Source organism: Melanostigma gelatinosum, assembly GCF_949748355.1.
Source record: "Melanostigma gelatinosum genome assembly, chromosome: 13".
Taxonomy (NCBI): Eukaryota; Metazoa; Chordata; class Actinopteri; order Perciformes; family Zoarcidae; genus Melanostigma; species Melanostigma gelatinosum.
The window spans coordinates 5644930-5665710 of NC_136646.1; positions in this window are offsets into that span (position 1 = coordinate 5644930).

Genomic DNA, 20781 nt, shown 5'->3' on the forward strand with positions numbered 1-20781 from the left:
TTTCATTTCCCCTGAAGCATGAATGGCAACACCTTTGGAATACCTTAGCTGTCAATCCAGCGCCATCAAACAAGTGACATTCCCATCCTCAGCTGCACTTTGTGATTACTGCTCATATTGATAATCTATGATAATTCAGTTTCTGTTGCTACCCAAGAACAAAGCTAATGTCATCAAGCGCTGTATGGAGTGAACCAGCTTTACAAAGTGAATGTAGGAGCTCGACCTCTTGCATGTTATTCTACAGCTGGATGACATCGTGCATTACGAGGTGGACTTCGTGAGGACGCACTATTTGTGTGTTTTAAATGACTTAATGTCCTTGGAGGAGTCTGACCAGATAGGCCTCCTGTTGTTGTTCATCGAGGCTATTTGTTACCAGGCAGACTGATGGCTATATTAATACAAAGTGACGCTCAATTGGGTGAAGTAATGTTGCATAGACAGCAACACTTCCAGTGATTGGACGATCGGTCAACCCCTTCCAGCCCCTGGGGGTGACAGTCTGTCTCCCTACTCATCCTAAACGACACAGGACTACATCACTGCCTGTCGGTCTGTCCGTTGAAACATTCCACTGACCTGTCTGAGATGATCTCAGTCTGTCAAAATACATACAGAAAAGAGATAAAGCTACAGTGAAGTGATCCCTGAATATCACTCTGACCTCCTGTGGCCCATCAGGTACCATCTTCAGGCACATCCATTACAAACATACACAGACTTGGGAAAGTTGTTTGCGAATGCCCGTTTTAGAAATTAAGTCAGTTTCCTTAAGTAATACCAAGGTAACATTCCTGGTTTCCATCAGCAAATTGTTTCTCTGTGTTGTCTTCACAGCATTCCTATTCTGTCATGATAGCACAACATGAAACCAAAAGCTGCATTCGGTCTCAGGAGAGCTGGAGAATGTTTTAAATTACACTGTGATCCAAAAGGTTCTACCGGACTAGAAAAGGATCCTTGACTTTGAAACCTCATATTTATACATGGAAACAGAAGTTTGGCCTCATAGTGGCATGCTGCCTCTTGCCCTCTTGAGTTGCAGGCTTCAGACGACGGTCAGACCAACGAAATGTAGCCCCTTCATCTATTTGAACAATACAGCAGGTATGCGCAGCGCATAGGGCCTTAGCCTTGCTAAAAAGTTGAATTTATTTTTTAAATATATTAAATGTACCATAATTCCAATACAGATTGTCAAACTAATTCAAATCAATAATTAAGTATATTTTAACTACTAATTAAAACATACAGATGAGAGTATCATATAAACACGATGCAATACAAGTATGGAAAACATCTTTTAATTTTTTTAAATACACATCACAAAGTACAGATACCACAGTACATATACCATACATCCTAGTAATGTATAATTAGATACAAATGGGCACAGCTCTGGTTTGCTCAGTCAGCACTTAACCTTTGTTGTAAACGATTATGTATCTGGAATTAAAGTCATTTCAGTTGTGTTCCAGAGTTGACAGCCCTTTATGGAGAAAGGTGGGAGTCCAAATTTGGATCTACGATGTGGAGTCGCCATTCAGGATTCTCCGAGTTCCTGTCTTGTCTTTGGGTATACTGTATGAGGAAAGAGGTTCTTGGGCTAGAGTACATTTGAAAACGAATTTGAGAAAACTCTCAAAAGCTCTCAAAGCGAAGTAGATTTGTAGTCTGTTTGTAGACTATTTGTAGTCTGTTTGTAGTCTGTTTGTAGTCTGTTTGTAGACTGTTTGTAGTCTGTTTGTAGTCTGTTTGTCATCTGTTTGTAGTCTGTCATCTGTTTGAAGTCTGTTTGTAGTCTGTTTGTAGTCTGCTTGTAGTCTGTTTGAAGTCTGTTTGTAGACTGTTTGTAGACTGTTTGTAGTCTGTTTGTAGTCTGTTTGTCATCTGTTTGTCGTCTGTTTGTAGTCTGTTTGTAGTCTGCTTGTAGTCTGCTTGTAGTCGGTTTGTAGTCTGTAGACTGTAGTCTGTTTGTAGTCTGTTTGTCATCTGTTTGTAGTCTGTTTGTAGACTGTTTGTAGTGTTTGTAGTCTGTTGTCTGTTTGTCATCTGTTTGTAGTCTGTTTGTCAGCTGTTTGTAGTCTGTTTGTAATCTGTAGAGTGTTTGTAGTGTGTTTGTAGTCTGTTTGTCATCTGTTTGTTGTCTATTTGTTGTCTGTTTGTAGTCTGTAGACTGTTTGTAGTCTGTTTGTAGTCTGTTTGTCATCTGTTTGAAGTCTGTTTGTAGTCTGTTTGTAGTCTGTTTGTAGACTGTTTGTAGTCTGTTTGTAGTCTGTTTGTCATCTGTTTGTAGTCTGTTTGTAGTCTGTTTGTCATCTGTTTGTAGTCTGTCATCTGTTTGAAGTCTGTTTGTAGTCTGTTTGTAGTCTGCTTGTAGTCTGTTTGAAGTCTGTTTGTAGTCTGTTTGTAGACTGTTTGTAGTCTGTTTGTAGTCTGTTTGTCATCTGTTTGTCGTCTGTTTGTAGTCTGTTTGTAGTCTGCTTGTAGTCTGCTTGTAGTCTGTTTGTAGTCTGTAGACTGTTTGTAGTCTGTTTGTGGTCTGTTTGTCATCTGTTTATAGTCTGTTTGTAGACTGTTTGTAGTGTGTTTGTAGTCTGTTTGTTTTCTGTTTGTCATCTGTTTGTAGTCTGTTTGACATCTGTTTGTAGTCTGTTTGTAGTCTGTTTGTCATCTGTTTGTAGTCTGTTTGTAATCTGTAGAGTGTTTGTAGTGTGTTTGTAGTCTGTTTGTCATCTGTTTGTTGTCTATTTGTTGTCTGTTTGTAGTCTGTAGACTGTTTGTAGTCAGTTTGTAGACTGTTTGTAGTCTGTTTGTAGTCTGTTTGTCATCTGTTTGAAGTATGTTTGTAGTCTGTTTGTAGTCTGTTTGTAGTCTGTTTGTAGACTGTTTGTAGTCTGTTTGTAGTCTGTTTGTAGACTGTTTGTAGTCTGTTTGTAGTCTGTTTGTAGTCTGTTTGTCATCTGTTTGTAGTCTGTCATCTGTTTGAAGTCTGTTTGTAGTCTGCTTGTAGTCTGTTTGTAGACTGTTTGTAGTTTGTTTGTAGGCTGTTTGTGGTTTGTTTGTAGTCTGTTTGTAGACTGTTTGTAGTCTGTTTGTAGTCTGTTTGTAGACTGTTTGTAGTCTGTTTGTAGTCTGTTTGTCATCTGTTTGTCGTCTGTTTGTAGTCTGTTTGTCATCTGTTTGTAGTCTGTCATCTGTTTGAAGTCTGTTTGTAGTCTGTTTGTAGTCTGCTTGTAGTCTGTTTGTAGTCTGTTTGTAGACTGTTTGTAGTCTGTTTGTAGGCTGTTTGTAGTTTGTTTGTAGTCTGTTTGTAGACTGTTTGTAGTCTGTTTGTAGACTGTAGTCTGTTTGTAGTCTGTTTGTCATCTTGTTTGTCGTCTGTTTGTAGTCTGTTTGTCATCTGTTTGTAGTCTGTTTGACATCTGTTTGTAGTCTGTTTGTAGTCTGTTTGTAGTCTGTTTGTCATCTGTTTGTAGTCTGTTTGTCATCTGTTTGTAGTCTGTCATCTGTTTGTAGTCTGTTTGTCATCTGTTTGAAGTCTGTTTGTCGTCTGTTTGTAGACTGTTTGTAGTCTGTAGTCTGTTTGTAGTCTGTTTGTAGTCTGTTTGTAGACTGTTTGTAGTCTGTTTGTAGACTATTCAATGACTCATTAATTATGAGTCATTTCTAACCTAACAACTAAAACAATGAAATATTCATTATTCCCCTGGATGGAGGGTGAGGGTCAATGTGAACTCCTGACCTCAGTGTAAAATACTCAAACCCTGACTGCTTACAGGCTATTAACCAGTAGAACTAAATAATGCTCTCTTTGCATCATTCCACTCTACTCCGTTATTGTCACAATCACAACTCTAACAAGCTAATTAATGAACGTGTCAGTCGTCATTACTGTTAAGACTTCGCACATGAAGGAGTAGTGATGGCTGAGTGTCTGTGAGACTTTTAGGGATCCAAGGTTTGACACCAACACACACACACAGGTACAAACACACACACACGGACGGTCTCGATACATACAGTTTTCAAGCTTGCAACAAAATGCACACAGGCGTCGATTTACACAGATTGAAATGCACACATACACACTATCCAAACATACACACACGCACACACACACACACACACCAAACAAACCAACATACACACAAAGTTGGCTCCCACAAATTAATTTGCCTGCCAACTCATATTAGACTGATGGAGAGAGAGAGTGAGAGAGAGAGAGAGAGAGAAAGAGAGAGAGTGAGTGAGAGAGAGATGGTTGGAGGGAAGAAAACACACCATTTTCCAGCTGATTAATTTTTCCAATTTCATCGAGACACGACCATAACCTTCTTCAATTAAAACACCACTCTGGAGACAGACACTGTGTGTGTGTGTGTGTGTGTGTGTGTGTGTGTGTGTGTGTGTGTGTGTGTGTGTGTGTGTGTGTGTGTGTGTTTGTGTGCGTATGCAGAGCTGATGGTTGTATTTTATTGAGTGGAAAATTGAATCAAATTGTTTCTTTCAAACAGTCTGTTCTCCCCCTCTCCTCCCTCACTTCACCTTCCTCCTTCCCTCTTTCCTCCCTTCCTCCCCTCCTCTCTCACTTTATCGACTACTCACTTTCTCCTCCCTTGTATCATGTGCAGGTCTGAAGGGCTAATAGCCTGTAGTCATGATATTTGCATCCTTCCTCCCATTTTACCTTCTTTTTTCCTTCTTTTCTTTTTTTTGTGGCAATCCATCCCATAGTCGTCGTGAGGCTACAACTTCAACATGTGTGAACGGGAAAATGAACATGCAACTATTTTACAGAATTCAAGTACAACTCATGTTGACTAATAAAGGGCTTCTCGATTATTTGTAATTTAAGGCCCACAGGGTAAAACGAATACTGACGAACATCCTCCAGAATAAATGAGAAAAAAACATAAAATGACAAAAAAGGAGAAAGAATCAACTTGGCTTTAAAAAAGCCTTTGGAGCTCTTGCTGCCAAAGGGTTGTCTCCCTTTTAATCTTTTCACATTTTGTTTCACTGCATTTGAGGGAACTTATAGCTAAAAGTGGCCAAACATGTGATTAGCATGGTGACATTCAAACAATAATAACTGGTCATTGAGATTATGCTTTGCTCGAATGACTGTGTTTTTATTCATCCTATTTCTTAAGCACAATTATATATAGTAATGACTTGCAAAATGGGCAAGGATGTTATATTTCTGGGGTTCCAGTCGAGCCATATTCTGTCCAAGACTTCCGTTAGGGTTTCCTTCGAGGGTCCAAAATGTTAGCTGATGTCTCTCACTTCTGCAAAAACCCTGCCACCGATGTCCTAATGTCTTTATTTTCCAATGTCCAATCTCAAAATAAAATGCATCCATAACACAAACTCCTCCCACGGGTGTATAACCTCCATTTCACCGGTTGGTTTCCATTGTACTCATTCCAAACTGACCCAGAAGCGCATTAACCTTTTTCTTTTTTTTCTTTAACCTTTGATTCTTTTTCCTCTCCGTGTCCCTTCCCGAGCTCCGTATTTTTATGAGTGAGGGTTAACTCGCTCAAAGATCAAATGGTGGAATGTGCGGTGCTCACTGGTGGACTGTGGGGGGGGGGGGGGAGCTTGGTGCCCCCATGTTTGACAGAAGTGCAGCAAAAGTGCCTTCTTGAGCGGCCCTATGGTAGATAACAAGTATAAAGTTCCTTCTAGGGCACCCTCTCAGTGGAGAAAATGAGATGCAGTACAACAACGGGCTCCCTTAACCGGAGTGAATGGTGCCGTGCCATATGGGCTGCCCGACACACCAGACAGCTTTCTGTGCGCTGGTTTCCCATCGCATGCAGATGATGTCCTTCTTTTTCTCCCTTGCCCCTCCGACAGCCTGAGTCCCCCACTGGCAGTGTTAATGTGGGCAGTAAAACGTTTCAAGCCCAAATGGGCACTTGATCAGGGACAGAGGTACATTGACTGACTGGGAGAATACCCCAGAGAAACCCCCAAACACACTGGAGGGATTATATATCCCATCTGGCCAAGGGACGCCTTATTGTCCCCAGGATAGACTGTAGAGGTGAATATTAAGGATCCCTTTTTGTTTTATAATGAATCCAAAGTATTTATGCACTCGTCGGGTCAGGGATGGCTGCTCGGTGTAGGAGGATCCCCTCCGGCTGGCCCTTGTTAGGCACATGTCCTGGAAGGTGGCTAGCCGACCATTAGCTTCACGCCGCCCCTCGCCTGGACCTTGCTGCTAAGTTAAAGCTACACAGTGTACCTGTTTATGGCATTTAGCTCTGATGTCAACATTGTGATAGATGGAAGTGTTTGCTGTGGAGTCCAGCGTAGCTAGCTAGCGATACTGAACGATCTAATCAATGACGGATAGAATATCTCGTCATTCTCTGGGCAAACACTCCATTTGAGCTCGATTTTGGCAAAATATGAAAAGTTGAATGACACATGCAAGTATCTTACCATAGTATATAAAGGGTTCTATTATTTGGGTATACAAGGCTTCCGCCTGATAGTGATGATAGGTTTCTGTGTCATTGAATTGTGTGAATAAGGACTCGGTTTTGCCAGCAGCAAGGTCCAGCTGATCGGTTGCCAGAGATCAGAAAGGCAGGTTGTATCAGTTTGGGCCTGTCAGAGGCCGACAGCAAGAGAAGAAGAGGAAGGAGGACATGAAACACCAGCGCAAGGAGTCTGGCTTGCTGCTCATAGTGATGGACAAGGAAGATTATCCATCATCTATGAAGTATCTTGCTTCAGTTTGTGTTTGTCTGTGAACTTAAATCAACTGAAACCAAAGCTGTGTATACGTGTGTCATGATTTATGGAGTCTGTTGCTTCTTTCTTCTTTCTTTCTTTGCACTGGAAATGAGCTGCTGCACCAACCAAACGCCATCAACTGTTGCGTGGCAATAATAAAGTATCTTGTGTCTTGACAGTTACCCACCAGCCTCACACCTCTAAGAGTAGGTTCACAGTTAGTTAAGGGGATATTTTAACTCATAGATATCACCATGAAACCTCCCCAGTTCTTGACTTATGTTAAGATAATCATTTTTTAAACTACGACATGTTATGCTTGAATATGAAAGTCAGGCAATGAATATGTGCTAATTTGCATAAATATCAAGGAGATAACCTGAGCATTGGATACAGCCAGGTTCAAACTGCTGAATGAACATGTACTTGTAAAACGTTATTCTAGTTTTTCGACCACTCAAAGCGCTTTAACACTCCAGCATCCATTCTCTCCCACATGTTGTTGCATCACTGCATAAATCACAACATACTGTCAACAGCCACACAAATAATAATAACCTAAAAAATAAAAGAAATCCTTTTCCTCCATGTTATTAAAATGTTGTATAAATCAGGCTATGAATGATATATGAACAAAGCTCTTTGTAAAAACGTTCAGAATATAGATATGAAACTGTAACGTTTGGTGCATGTAAGAGCTGCTGAAGTGAAGAGTTCTGGCTCAGAGTCTGAGAAAGTACAAATTTATAGAAAATGGCCTTTAAATATATGTTTTGTAAAATAACGTTTTGTCTATTACAGGTGAACCGGTGGGAATGAATTAATAGATATCACCATAGAACTTCCCCAAGTTATAACTTATATTAAGACAATCATTTTTGTGTCACAGCTTTTCTGAAATGTATATGAGAAATGATCTGTTGGTAACTTTTGGTGAATTCATGAGAAATCTACAGACGCAAATAGAAGCAGTAGCATAAACACCTAAATCTATATTTAGCATGTTTTATTTGCACTAGTTTAAAGAAGACATGTTATGAAAGCAAAGGAGATCTCATACGTGACCAGTGCAGGAAGAAACACAGTTCTTCTTTGTCTTGATTCAAACATACTGTATAGGTTGTAAACACAATGACGGTTTTTCCAGATTAGCTGCCACTTCACGTGAAACTGAGAGTGAGAATCCCTCATTACAGAGACGCTGTGAGCACAGCTGCCCCAAGGAAGTGCTGCCTGCAGCGTGCTTGAGATCTGCATCGCTCGCTGACTGCAGGGACGCGAAGAAGAGTTTGGTTGTCATGTTAGTCGATCAACCATCCAGCAGAACAACTGAACTGAGTCAATGAGCCCATAAAGGCCCGCTGTGCAAAGGTTATTAATACTGAGCGTGTCGCGTTCTAAATTGCACCAACTTCAACGCTGCACGTGCTTGGGTCTCCAGCACTGCACCCGTCAAGTGTGGAGTGGATCAGATGAACGCTTCTTGAGATATGCAACGGACGCACAGACGGACAGAGAGAGATTCCTGCCTCCAGAGACGTCTTTACAAATATTGGATGCATTGAAATGAAATTTGGCGGGAAATGATATGCAATGACACGAAGATCCCAGGAAGTAGGAAGGTGTTCTGCCAAATATGCGTTTATACATAGAGATCAAAGTAGAAGTAAATCCATTTAAATGTAAAGGAGACATTAACATGTTGTCTCATTTAAAGCGCTGCGTCCGAGGAGGATGTGGTGCTCTCTCTCTCCTCAGTGTCTCTCTCTCTCTCTCTCTCACACCTCCCCACTGACAGTCATGAATCTCCATTAGGAGCAGAATAGAGACACACAAACAGGCTTACACACACACCAAAGTCACTTTGAAGAGAGATAAGGAGGGATGGAAGGAAAGCAGAAGAAGGGAGCAGAGCAAAGGAAAAGGCGGAGCAGAAGAATCTCCCAAAGTCACTTTGACAGTCGATTTGGAAAATGAAGTGAAGAAAAGGAGAACGGACCGAAAGAGGGGCCGTCTATTGATCCTTGTCATTAAAGTGACTGTTAATACAGCGTTTGTGGATTGTGGTCAGTATCACTCGTCACGTGATATGTATACGGTGGGTTTGTTAGTTCTGTCATGTGAACATTATATCTCTCGGGCTTTTATTGTGAAAAGTAAGAGAGCGGATGTGGTATGCGCTGCTTTCGTCGAGGGTGACAGGAGTAATACAGTTTTGCTGTCTTGGTTCGAGCCTCCTTGTGTCATCATGATTGTAGGCGTAGCCTGTTCCACACAACGTGGTTGGTTGACGCCTTTGTTCGTGCGAAGCTCAGGAAATCTGAAAAAAAGTTTGTCATTGCTCTGTGAAATTATTTATGACAAAAATATATATTTTGAAATGATTTGTTAGATCCTGGGGTACTTCTGGCCCGATACGGGGCTACTTACTGACTCAGCTCTCTATTAAAAGATTGTCGAGCTGCTGTTCTTGCGAGGGAACTCGCCTGGCTCCGCTAACTGCCGTTACTCCCGACGTCTACCCTGCTTCCTCTGGTCTGAGTGCGCTCGGCCGAGAGACCAGCCTGGCCCCGGGCACTCCTACCAGTCGCGTCGGTTATGGCAGCTTCCCTCTTCTGGATCCGTGCTCTTGGTAAATGCCAGGTTAGGTTTTAACGGCTAGGATTACTTCTAAAACCGTAAGGGATTGTTAAGTGGATTCGGTCTCTAGGATAACCTTACAGAACTTAGTTGTTAGACATACAATGGATTTAACTTTTTACTGCCACGAGGAACTTTTACTTCTTGAGCAAATAAATGCACTTGAGAAATTTACTTTAAATGCAGATTATGTAGGGGACGACCGAATTCACGGGGCCCCTTTAAGGAAAGGGGCGTAACCCTGGGGACAGAGGGGGTTAAAGGGTGACAGGAAGTGAATGTGTTTTATGTTTTGTATGGAGGGAAATAAACGGCCACAAGGTGCAGCCAAAGGGAATACTCGACTCCTTGTTTATTTCCACACACCTACATTGGTGACCCTGACGCTCCTGGACGTTTCCAGAAGAAAGAATGACGACGCACTCAGTTTCGCTGAAACTGCCGGAGTTTTGGAAGACGCAAGCGGCGGTGTGGTTCGCTCAAACTGAGGCACAGTTTGCCCTCAGAGACATTACAGCGGACGCGACAAGATATTATTATGTTGTGGCGGCTCTCGGCAGTTCGACAGCAGGCAGAGTAGTGAGCATTCTGGAAAATCCGCCAGAGAGGGATAAGTACAATACCCTGAAAAACCGGCTGTTGAACATTTTCGGGCTTTTGGACTCTGAGCGGGCTCGCCGGTTGCTTGCTCTGAATGGCCTCGGCGACAGCAAGCCGTCGGAGCTAATGGACAAAATGTTAGCGCTGCTAGGTAAACACGAGCCGGAGTTTCTGTTTACGGAACTTTTTCTGCAGCAGCTCCCGCTGCAGGTGCGGGCCGCTTTGGCCAACACCAGGATTACCGATTGTCGTGAGTTGGCCGAGGAGGCCGATAAGTTTTTTCTGGCGGGTCAACAAAGCTACACGGCCGCGTTGAGGCCGGCCCAAGCCACGGCGTGGCCGGGGGAGACAACGATCGTCGCCGCAGCAGCAGCAGCAGCGAGCCAACGGCGGGGAGCTAACGGTCTGTGCTACTACCATGCAAGGTTTGGGCCACGGGCTACAAAGTGCCGTTCACCATGCAGTTTCGGCAGGACGGGAAATGCCAGGGCCGGCGATCAGTGACTGCCATGGGCGTCGGTTGGGAAGGCAGGCTGCTGTTCATCAGGGACGAATTTTCCGGGTGATGCTTTCTCTGTGACACGGGGGCGCAGAGGAGCGTTGTGCCTGCATCGCGGGTGGACATGCTGACGAACGGGCAGGGCCCCCCGCTGGAAGCCGCGAATGGTACCCCCATACGCACTTTTGGGACACGGTGCCTGGAGCTGTGTTTTATGGGGCAGCGTTTCAGCTGGGACTTTGTGACTGCCAAAATTGCCATTCCCCTGCTCGGCGCGGATTTCCTATGCGCTTATGGGCTATTGGTGGACGTCAAGGGCCGCCGCCTGATAAATGCTGTGACTTTTTGCTCTTACCCATGTACACTAAGTGGAGCAGGCTCTACCAGGTTGACTGATATGCTTGCAGCGGCTGATGAGTTTCTGCGTCTGCTGGCCGAGTTCCCAGACCTCTCGCAGCCCACCTTCTCCTCCTCCACGGTCAAGCATGGGGTGGAGCATCACATCTCTACCACCGGCCCACCGGTACATGCCCGGGCCCGGCGCCTAGATCCGGCAAAGCTCACCATCGCCAAGATAGAGTTTGAAAACATGGAGCGCCTGGGCATCATTCGCCGCTCCGACAGTCCATGGCCTTCACCCCTGCACATGGCCCCGAAGCCTGGGGGCGGGTGGCACCCGTGTGGAGATTATCGCCGGCTCAACGAGGCAACAATCCCGGACCGCTATCCGGTTCCACATATCCAAAACTTTTCTACCCACTTGTCGGAGAGCGTGGTGTTTTCGAAAGTGGACCTGGTACGAGGTTACCATCAAGTGCCCGTTCACCCACTGGACATTCCCAAGACTGCGCTGATCACTCCGTTCGGCCTGTTTGAGTTCTTGAGGATGCCGTTTGGCCTAAAAAATGCAGCGCAGACGTTCCAGCGTCTAATGGACACGGTGCTGAGGGACCTGCCTTTCCTGTTCGTCTACCTGGATGACATCCTGGTGGCCAGTTCGTCAAGAGCGGAGCACAGGTCTCACCTCCAGACTCTATTCGAGCGACTCAGCCAGCACGGGTTGATCATCAAGCCGGCTAAGTGCCAGTTTGGGTTGACCACCATTGACTTTCTGGGTCACCGCATCACAAAGGACGGGGAGCTCCCCCTCCCGGCAAAGGTGGAGGCAGTGACTAACGTTACACGCCCACTCACGGTGAGGGCCCTGCAGGAGTTTTTAGGCATGGTGAACTTTTACCATCGCTTTATTCCCCGAGCAGCGCAAGTGATGCGGCCCCTGTACGAAGCCCTGAAAGGCAAGGCCATCAAACAGCTGGTGGATTGGACTGAAGACAGGGAACTTGCGTTTGTTGATGCGAAAACAGCTCTGGCAAACGCAACAATGCTGGCACACCCGTCACCTAAGGCTCCGATTGCCATCACCACAGACGCTTCGGACTACGCGGTGGGCGCGGTGCACGAGCAGTGGGTGAAAGGGGCGTGGCAACCGCTGGCCTTCTTCAGTCGACAGTTGCGGCCTAATGAGCGGAAATACAGCACATTCGATCGGGAGCTCCTCGGCCTCTTTCTGGCCATTCGGCATTTCCGGTTCCTGCTGGAGGCTCGGCCGTTCACTGCGTTTGTGGATCACAAACCACTGACGTTTGCCATGAGTAAGAGCACCGAACCATGGTCTGCACGCCAGCAGCGCCAGCTCTCCTTCATATCAGAGTTTACCACGGATCTGCAGCATTTAGCGGGCAAGGAAAACCTGGTCGCAGACTGTCTCTCCAGGGCTGTCACCGGGGCTGTCCAGTTAGGCTTGGACTATAACAAGATGGCAGAGGATCAAGTTACAGACCCGGGCGTCCAGGAGTTGAGGACGGCAGTCACGGGACTGCGGTTGGAGGAGGTCCCGTTTGGCGAAACTGACGTTACGCTCCTGTGCGACGTCTCCACAGGCCAGCCGCGGCCAGTTGTTCCCGATGAATGGAGACAGCAGGTTTTCAATGCTATTCATGGACTGTCCCACCCGGGCAAGAGGGCGTCTCAGAAGTTGATCTCAGCAAAATTTGTCTGGCACGGGCTGAAAAAGGATATACGGAAGTGGGCCGGGACTTGTGTGGTGTGCCAGCGCTCCAAGGTGCACCGTCACATAAAGGCCCCGTTAGCACAGTTCTCGGTGCCAGAAAGGAGGTTCGATCATGTGAATGTGGACTTGGTTGGACCTTTGCCCCCATCCCGTGGGTTCACACATCTCCTCACGATGGTAGACCGAACCACTCGTTGGCCAGAAGCTGCTCTCCGTGCTAGCCTCAAAGACAGCAGTTGGGTGGACAGGCTCCCGTGGGTCATGTTGGGGCTCAGGACAGCCCCCAAAGATGAACAACCTGGTTCAGGAACAGATTGTGGTTTGGGGTACAATGACTACGGAACTGGCGTTACTTGAGTACAGACATCACATGACAAATAAATCAACTTCTCATATCACATGGAGCACGAACAAGGCTCCTGACCCCCCCCCCCACCCGCCCCATGTGAGTTTTTGCTGTCTCCATACTTCCTCGTCCCAATTTTGTGGATTACATACAAATGACTTTTGTGGGATGAATTACAGCACATTCACTGATTCATTGACAGCAGGTATAGATATGAGAACAGCCTTCCGTAGGAGTTGAATTAAAAAGCAGCTCCAGAGAGTTAGTAGTTCATCTCCTCACCATCCCCACATGGAGGTCATCTGCTTGGTTATTTCAGTCCTCTCCTCCCTCACGCCTCACTCCGACATTCCAACCTCAACTCCTGCTGTCTGGGAATTCTCCGCTGTTATTATTAGTCTGTAATGTTTTCTCTCTGTCTCTCATGTCATTCTTTTCTCCATTTTTTCCCATCTTTCCATTTCTGCTTTCGATCTCTCAGTCTCTGCTTTCTCTGTGTCCATTTCTTTTTTGTCACTCTCACAATGTCACTGAGCACCAAACTGTGACAAACTTAATTCAACGATTACAATAACGATTACAATAGATGTTCATTTGACACATTGGATTCAATTCCTTTACTGGATTAGATTACATTAAATTAGATTACATTCAACTTTATTCATGTCCAGGGTGAAATCAGGCCACTAAAACACAGGAAAGTGAAGTAGATGAAAACCTAGAAATATGCAGAAATATGTCTCCTCAACATCATTGATGGAACCCTGACACTTATGTCGTTTTTAGAATGCAAGCCTTCTGGACACAGTGTTGGAGGCGGGGCTTCATTCACGCATGTGAAAGTTGCGGCATGGCACATGAAGACTTTCAAGTTCCAAATGAACCACATCTCCGATGGATGCATGGATGGATGGATGGATGGATGGATGGATGGATGGAAGGATTGATGGATGAATGCATGGATGGATGGATGGATGGATGGATAGATGGATGGATGGATGGATGGATGCATGGATGGATGGATGGATGGATGGATTGATGGATTGATGAATGGATGGATGGATGGATGGATGGAAGGGTTGATGGATGGAAGGATTGATGGATGGATGGAAGGATTGATGGATGGAAGGTTGGATGAATGCATGGATGGATGGATGCATGCATGGCTGGATGGATGGATGGATGGATGGATGCATGGATGGATGGATGCATGGATGGATGGAAGGATTGATGGATTGATGAATGGATGGATGGATGGATGGATGGAAGGATTGATGGATGGATGGATGGATGGATGCATGGATGGATGGATGGATGGATGGATGGATGGATGCATGGATGGATGGATGGATGGATGGATGGATGGATGGATGGATGGATGGATGCATGGATGGATGGATGGATGGATGGATGGATGCATGGATGGATGGATGGATGGATGGATGGATGGATGCATGGATGGATGGATGGATGGATGGATGGAAGGATTGCTGGATTGATGGATTGATGGATTGATGAATGGATGGAAGGCTTGATGGATGGATGGATGCATGGATGGATGGATGGATGCATGGATGGATGGATGGATGGATGGATGCATGGATGGATGGATGGATGGATGCATGGATGGGTGGAAGGATTGATGGATTGATGAATGGATGGATGAATGGATGGAAGGATTGATGGATGGAAGGATTGATGAATGGATGGATAGATGGAAGGATTAATGGATGGATGGCAGGTTTGATGGATGGATGGATGCATGGATGGATGGATGGATGGGTGAATGGATGGATGCATGGATGGATGCATGGATGGATGGATGGATGGATGCATGGATGGATGGATGGATAGATGCATGGATGGATGGATGGATGGATGGATGGAAGGATTGCTGGATTTGTGCCTTTCGGGTGGAAACCATGGAAATGGAGGGGGGATGGACCGGTCAAGCTCCCAAACATGGAAATGGGCGGGGCATGGCCCAAATGGGGCGTTTTCTGCCTTTCGGGTCCAAAGCCTTGGAAAACATGGAAACAGATCAGGTATCGCCATATGATGCCACAAACATGTCAGAATGTTCCTGAAAAAAACAAAAAAACTTCCCAAAGGGCTACAGACTTCTCCTTTGGCATGCTGACTCGAGTCATCGGAGGGCGTGTGTGGTGCAAAATTCAGGCAGTTTCAACCTTCTTTACCCGAATTATGGTCAATTTTTACACATTGCACCAATTGCAATTAACTTGGACATACGACCTCTAGATTTGGATAATGTAACCTACACGACCCTCTCTTAATTTACAAAAAGAATGTATTCCGCTGTCTTGCTTTAAAGTATTTTTAATGAATTAAAAGACTGTTAATCATGTGTACATGTTGCTGTTTCTGTTGGGTGCAATAAAAACACTTGTAACTGGCTTATCATTCCATAATTGACATTTGATGGACACAAGAGGACCCTCTTCAAGGTCCAATTGGATTCAAGTCATTAGCATGCTGCCAGCAGGAGATAGCTTTCCAGAGGATCTGCAGATTTGCTGCTCCATGTGCTCATTCAAGTCATCAAGGGGAGTGTCTCGTTCAATTACAACAGTTCCAACCCTTTTCTGAGAAGTTATGACATTCAATACTTTCCATTCAAATGTAGTCGGAATGTCCCTTTTTGGAAAATGGGCCTTTTCGGATTTAGAATAAAGGTCAGTTTTCACTCTTTGGGGTCGGCAGGAGATTTTTTCCGGCCCCTAAAAACACGAATAAATGACATTTTTTTACATGTAATTGACAATTCTTGGACAAAATTGAACACTCTACTGGGATTGATTGGTTTTGTAGCATTAGCACGTTGCTAACAGAAGATAGCTTTCCAGAGGGTCTGCAGGTTCTATTGCACCATTTTCCCATTCACGTCATCAAGGGGAATGTTGTCATGCAATCTCCCATCAAATTCAACCATGTTGTGAGAAGTTATAACTTGTTGAAGGATGGGACGTTTGGGTAATCACTTTCCATTAATTTTATCCTTCAAAATGCCCCATTCAAATGTAGGCCAACTGCCCCTCTTCCCGCACAGGCATGCTAAGTGCTAGGGAGTCCCATCCAACTTGAATGTGCCTCATTGGGGCCTGTCTACAACATATTAAAAAAGCAGGGCTCTGACATCTTGAGAAATAAAAGATGGTCTGATCTCATCAAGAGTACGACAGGGTGTACAGCTTAGTTTGATACAGACAAAAATCTGTTCTTGATAATCTAGCGGGATTTTTTTCATGTGGTCTTATTGTAGGCCTTGTCCACAATGTGTGTGAACATTCTGGGGGTTCTAGGACCCATATTTGAGAAATTATGGCCATTCTTGCATATGCCAAAAAATAAGTGAATAAGGCCCCAATTAAGCCCAATTAAGCCCTTTGTGGCTGTTTTTGGGAACCTTAACTTGCAGCTATGAGGCCCAGATTATAGGTGTGTAATGGTGACGAGCCCCTCTTTGAAGCAGAAAAGGATTTAAAACCCTACCCCTTTTTAAAGTACAAAAAGTTTGAGAAAAGACTGGTAAAATCTGGATTTTGACCAGTTTTTAATATTGGTCAATTTTCAAACACTTGTAAATGGCCTTCTTTGATGAAATTCACATATGATGGACAAAATAGGACCCTCTTCAAGGTTCAATTGGATTCAAGTCGTTAGCATGCTGCTACTGGAAGTTAGCTTTCCCAAGGGTCTACAGATATCTCGCTTTAGATCCTGCATCATCTTATCACAGGTGACTGCTTTATGCAAAAATCCAGCAGTTTCAACCTTTCACTACGATTTAATGGCCCGTTTCTCACTTGCCAAAACAGGCCGAAAGATGAGGTCATATGCCTCAATTTTGACCTTTGGGGCTGTGTTTGGGGACCTTATCTTGCAGCTACGACCGCTAAATTTGGGGGAATTCATATTCACAAGCCTATCTTTAAAGAGGAAAAGGAATCAAATCTCTACTTTGAATTAAAGTGTACATTTTGAGAGAAAATAGTGTTGAAGGCCATATCATCCTTATGACTCAGAACGGGACATTTCACCTACACTTGACTGGGATCTGGTTTTGTCCAAAAATCCCAACCCAATCGGCCCTTCTGTTCCCATTCCCCCCAAACAATATCTAGAGTAGGCTCTGGGCTAGAAGCCTGAAACTTATGATGGGGCATACCTGGGAACAGCCAAATAGGTGTGCAAAGTTTCAAGCAAATCGGATGACTTTGATTTTTGGGCAAATTCAATGACATTGCCTCACTTTGCCTGAGACACCAACATTTCACAATTTGAGGGGCTAGCCCCACCAAACTGGGTGTGTGTGTTCATATCAAGCCACAGACTGTGTGTACCAAATTTGGTGGCTGTAGCACATTTAGATCAAATTGCACCATATATGGTGAAGAAAAAGGGCCGTTCCGACTACATTTGATGGGGCTCTCATGTAGGCCGCATGTCCCACAAATCCAAGCCGGAATGGCATAAAGTGTCCCTACAGGCTTTAGGGAACCCCGGGACGATTAGTGCCATTCGGGTTGGGATTTTTGGCAGAAACGAGAGCCCCATCAAATGTAGTTGGAATGACACTTTTCCAGTTATAAGGGTATTTGTCTTTGTAAAAGGGCCGTTCCGACTACATTTGATGGGGCTCTCATGTAGGCCGCATGTCCCACAATTAGTGCCATTTGGGAGCTTATCCTTATGTCTCAGAAAGGGACATTTCACCTACAATTGACTGGGGTCTTGTTTAGTCCAAAAATCCCAACCCGATCGGCCCTTCTGTTCCCAGACCTCCCAAACAATATCTAGAGTAGGCTCTGGGCTAGAAGCCTGAAACTTATGATGGGGCATACCTGGGAACAGCCAAACAGGTGTGCAAAGTTTCAAGCAAATCAGATGACTTTGATTTTTGGGCAAATTCAATGACATTGCCTCACTTTGCCTGAGATACCAAAATTTCACAATTTGAGGGGCTAGCTCCACCAAACTTGGTGTGTGTGTTCATATGAAGCCACCGACTGTGTGTACCACATTTGGTGGCTGTAGCACATTTAGATCAAATTGCACCATATATGGTGACGAAAAAGGGCCGTTCCGACTACATATGATAGGGCTCTCATATAGGCCGCATGTCCCACAAATCCAAGCCCGAATGGCATAAAGTGTCCCTACAGGCTTTGGGGAACCCCGGGACGATTAGTGCCATTCGGGTTGGGATTTTTGGCAGAAACGAGAGCCCTATCAAATGTAGTTGGAATGACACTTTTCCAGATATTAGGGTATTTAGAGTAGGCTTTGGGCTAGGAGGTTGATGGCTGGAGGGAGGGAGGGATGGCGGGAGGGATGGAGGGAGGGATGGATGCACAGATCGATGAACGAATGGATGGGTGGGTGGATGGATAGATGAATAGAAGAATTGATGGATGAATGAATGGGATCCATGGATGGATGGATGACATATTTAACAACAATGTAAGAAAGTAAGCCACTGAATGGGCCACAGATGAAAACTATTTCTCGTCTCTGATTATGGGGACCTCGTTGTCCTTTAGAAATAGAGCATAACTCTGTCTTACTTACCCTCCATCCGTCCATGGAGAAGGAACCTCTCGTTCTGCCTGCATGCCCTCTTGTGCAGCTGACCATCATCCAAAGCAGTGGCATCTTTCCAATGCCACTATTCTTCTAATTTTAACACTTGAAGTAATCCTTGTACTGAAGGTTAACAAAACAGTCACAACTGTAAGTACTTTGTGTCCCTATGAGGGCATTTTCATCTCACAAAGTAGTGAAAACACATTTGCACACACAAGTAAGGCAGCAAAGCAAAGTGAACATTCCTCATCACCAGCAGTTCCCAAGGAGTGGATGTTAAATGTGTTTTCTTATGCATTATGTATGTGTATGCACTATTCCCTGGCATGTTCCTGTGTGTGTGTGTGTGTGTTTGAATGACTATTCTTAGCTCCTGCTGTGCTGTAACTGTCTCTCTGGGAAACAGGCATATCCTCCTTAGCCCCCTGCTCCTCCCAGGGGTCGCAGAGGTCAGAGTTGAGGTGTCAGCGAGGTCGTTTCCGTGACAATAATTCTCCTCCCGCTCAAACACCAGCTACTATGTTTCACACTGCGAGCATCGTACAAACACTCGCCACTGACTCCGCGAGCGTACATCCATCTGTCTCTGTTCGTACTTTCGCTCTGTATTTGACGTCTTCCAGCTTCTGTCTCTCCCTCTGTCTTCTGTCTCTGTCACTCATTCACCTTTTGTTCACGGAAGAGAAGACAGGTTCTCCGTTGGGTGACATTAAAGTATCGCATTATCATTCGGACATTAGTCAAACTGATGTCGGCGCTGTTTCAGTTCCTAACATGCAACGTTGAGAGGGAACATGAGAATCAGCACATCTCAGCTGAAGTCCTGGCGTGGCCTCCTGCTTAGCTGATCTTCTGTTAGTAGGTATAACTCAATGGAGAGTAAATGTTCGAGGGCTTGCTCTCTATATTCTAGATAAATGACTGTCTGCTGCATCATCTGCTTGAATTTGTTAATGTCGTGACCTGGATCTTGATCAACCCAGTCGCCAGGACAGAAGTGTTGGCATTGTATTTTTCTGTGATTGAATTTGGACGAGTTTGCATTTGGTCAGAGAAAGTGAAGTAGTAGAATGCAGGAAGCTATTTAAGAGGCTAGGGAGCGTCCACCACCATGTTGTCAGTCCCATTCACATAATATTATAATATCGAGACAATAGGACTGCAAGGACAGACATCGATGGTTTGGAAACTGCAGAGAGTTGAAGAGGATCATTGGTGAGGACCGGATACAGGCTTATCCGCTGAAGTCAATCAGTCCAGGTGAGATGACTCCAGTACTGTCCAGAGAGCCTTGTCTCATCCCCCGTTCTTCCGGCCGGTCTGCCCTCCTCACATGTGAGACCATCAAGACCTGAAGGGGGTCTGAGGGTTAAGGGTTAAGCACAGAGCAAAACAGTCGGACAGAAAGAACGGCCCACTGCTGAACACTTCTAACAGTGTGTTGGTCCCTCAGCACACAACACCAACAGGAAGGGAACTGAGGCTCCACCATGCAAACTTCAGACAAAATGAAACCAAAGTGCCGACATCCAGAACAGCAACATTACCAAGATCTAAGGCTGTCCATATCAATACACCAGAGTCTTCCCCAGCCTCATACTGTATCTCTGATTACAACTACCAACCCTCGTCTTCAGACAGCTACCAACGGGCCATTTGATTCATTCTATAAATGATATGATGCAGCTCTGTTTTTGGTCTTTCCCTAAATATGTGGCTCTGAAGCTGCTCCTGCTGCTCCCACACAACCTGAAACTCAAACATCTCCAACATCTCCAACCTCCTGATGGGAAGAAGTCCAATGGAACGCCTAATTGAGAATTTTGGGGCAAATTCACTTATATCCACTTCACAAAGGCGCAGTTTTCTGACGTCACACATCCATGGAAACACACATTATCAATGGTAAACAATGAACTGAAAGGCAGGGTTAAGTTATATTTTACATTCATTGAAATAACACCGGATCTGCATGTAGAGAGCTGCTTACGGTAAACGATCTCTGAAAGTTATTAGTATTTGCTTTACTTTAGCTATCATGCCGATTAAAAGCAGCAGAAAATGTAACTGCATTTTTAAAATGGGTTTTACACAATTCCAATACATCGCTTTCATTCTGAATGCCAGGTACATATTCTGTGTCTTTCTTCCCAAAAGATAACGACTCTTGTTTCTGCCCACTTTTCAAAGTATGACGCTCGAGGTACCCTCGAGTGTCATGGACAGCGGGTCAGTTCCCACTTGTTGCATGCATGG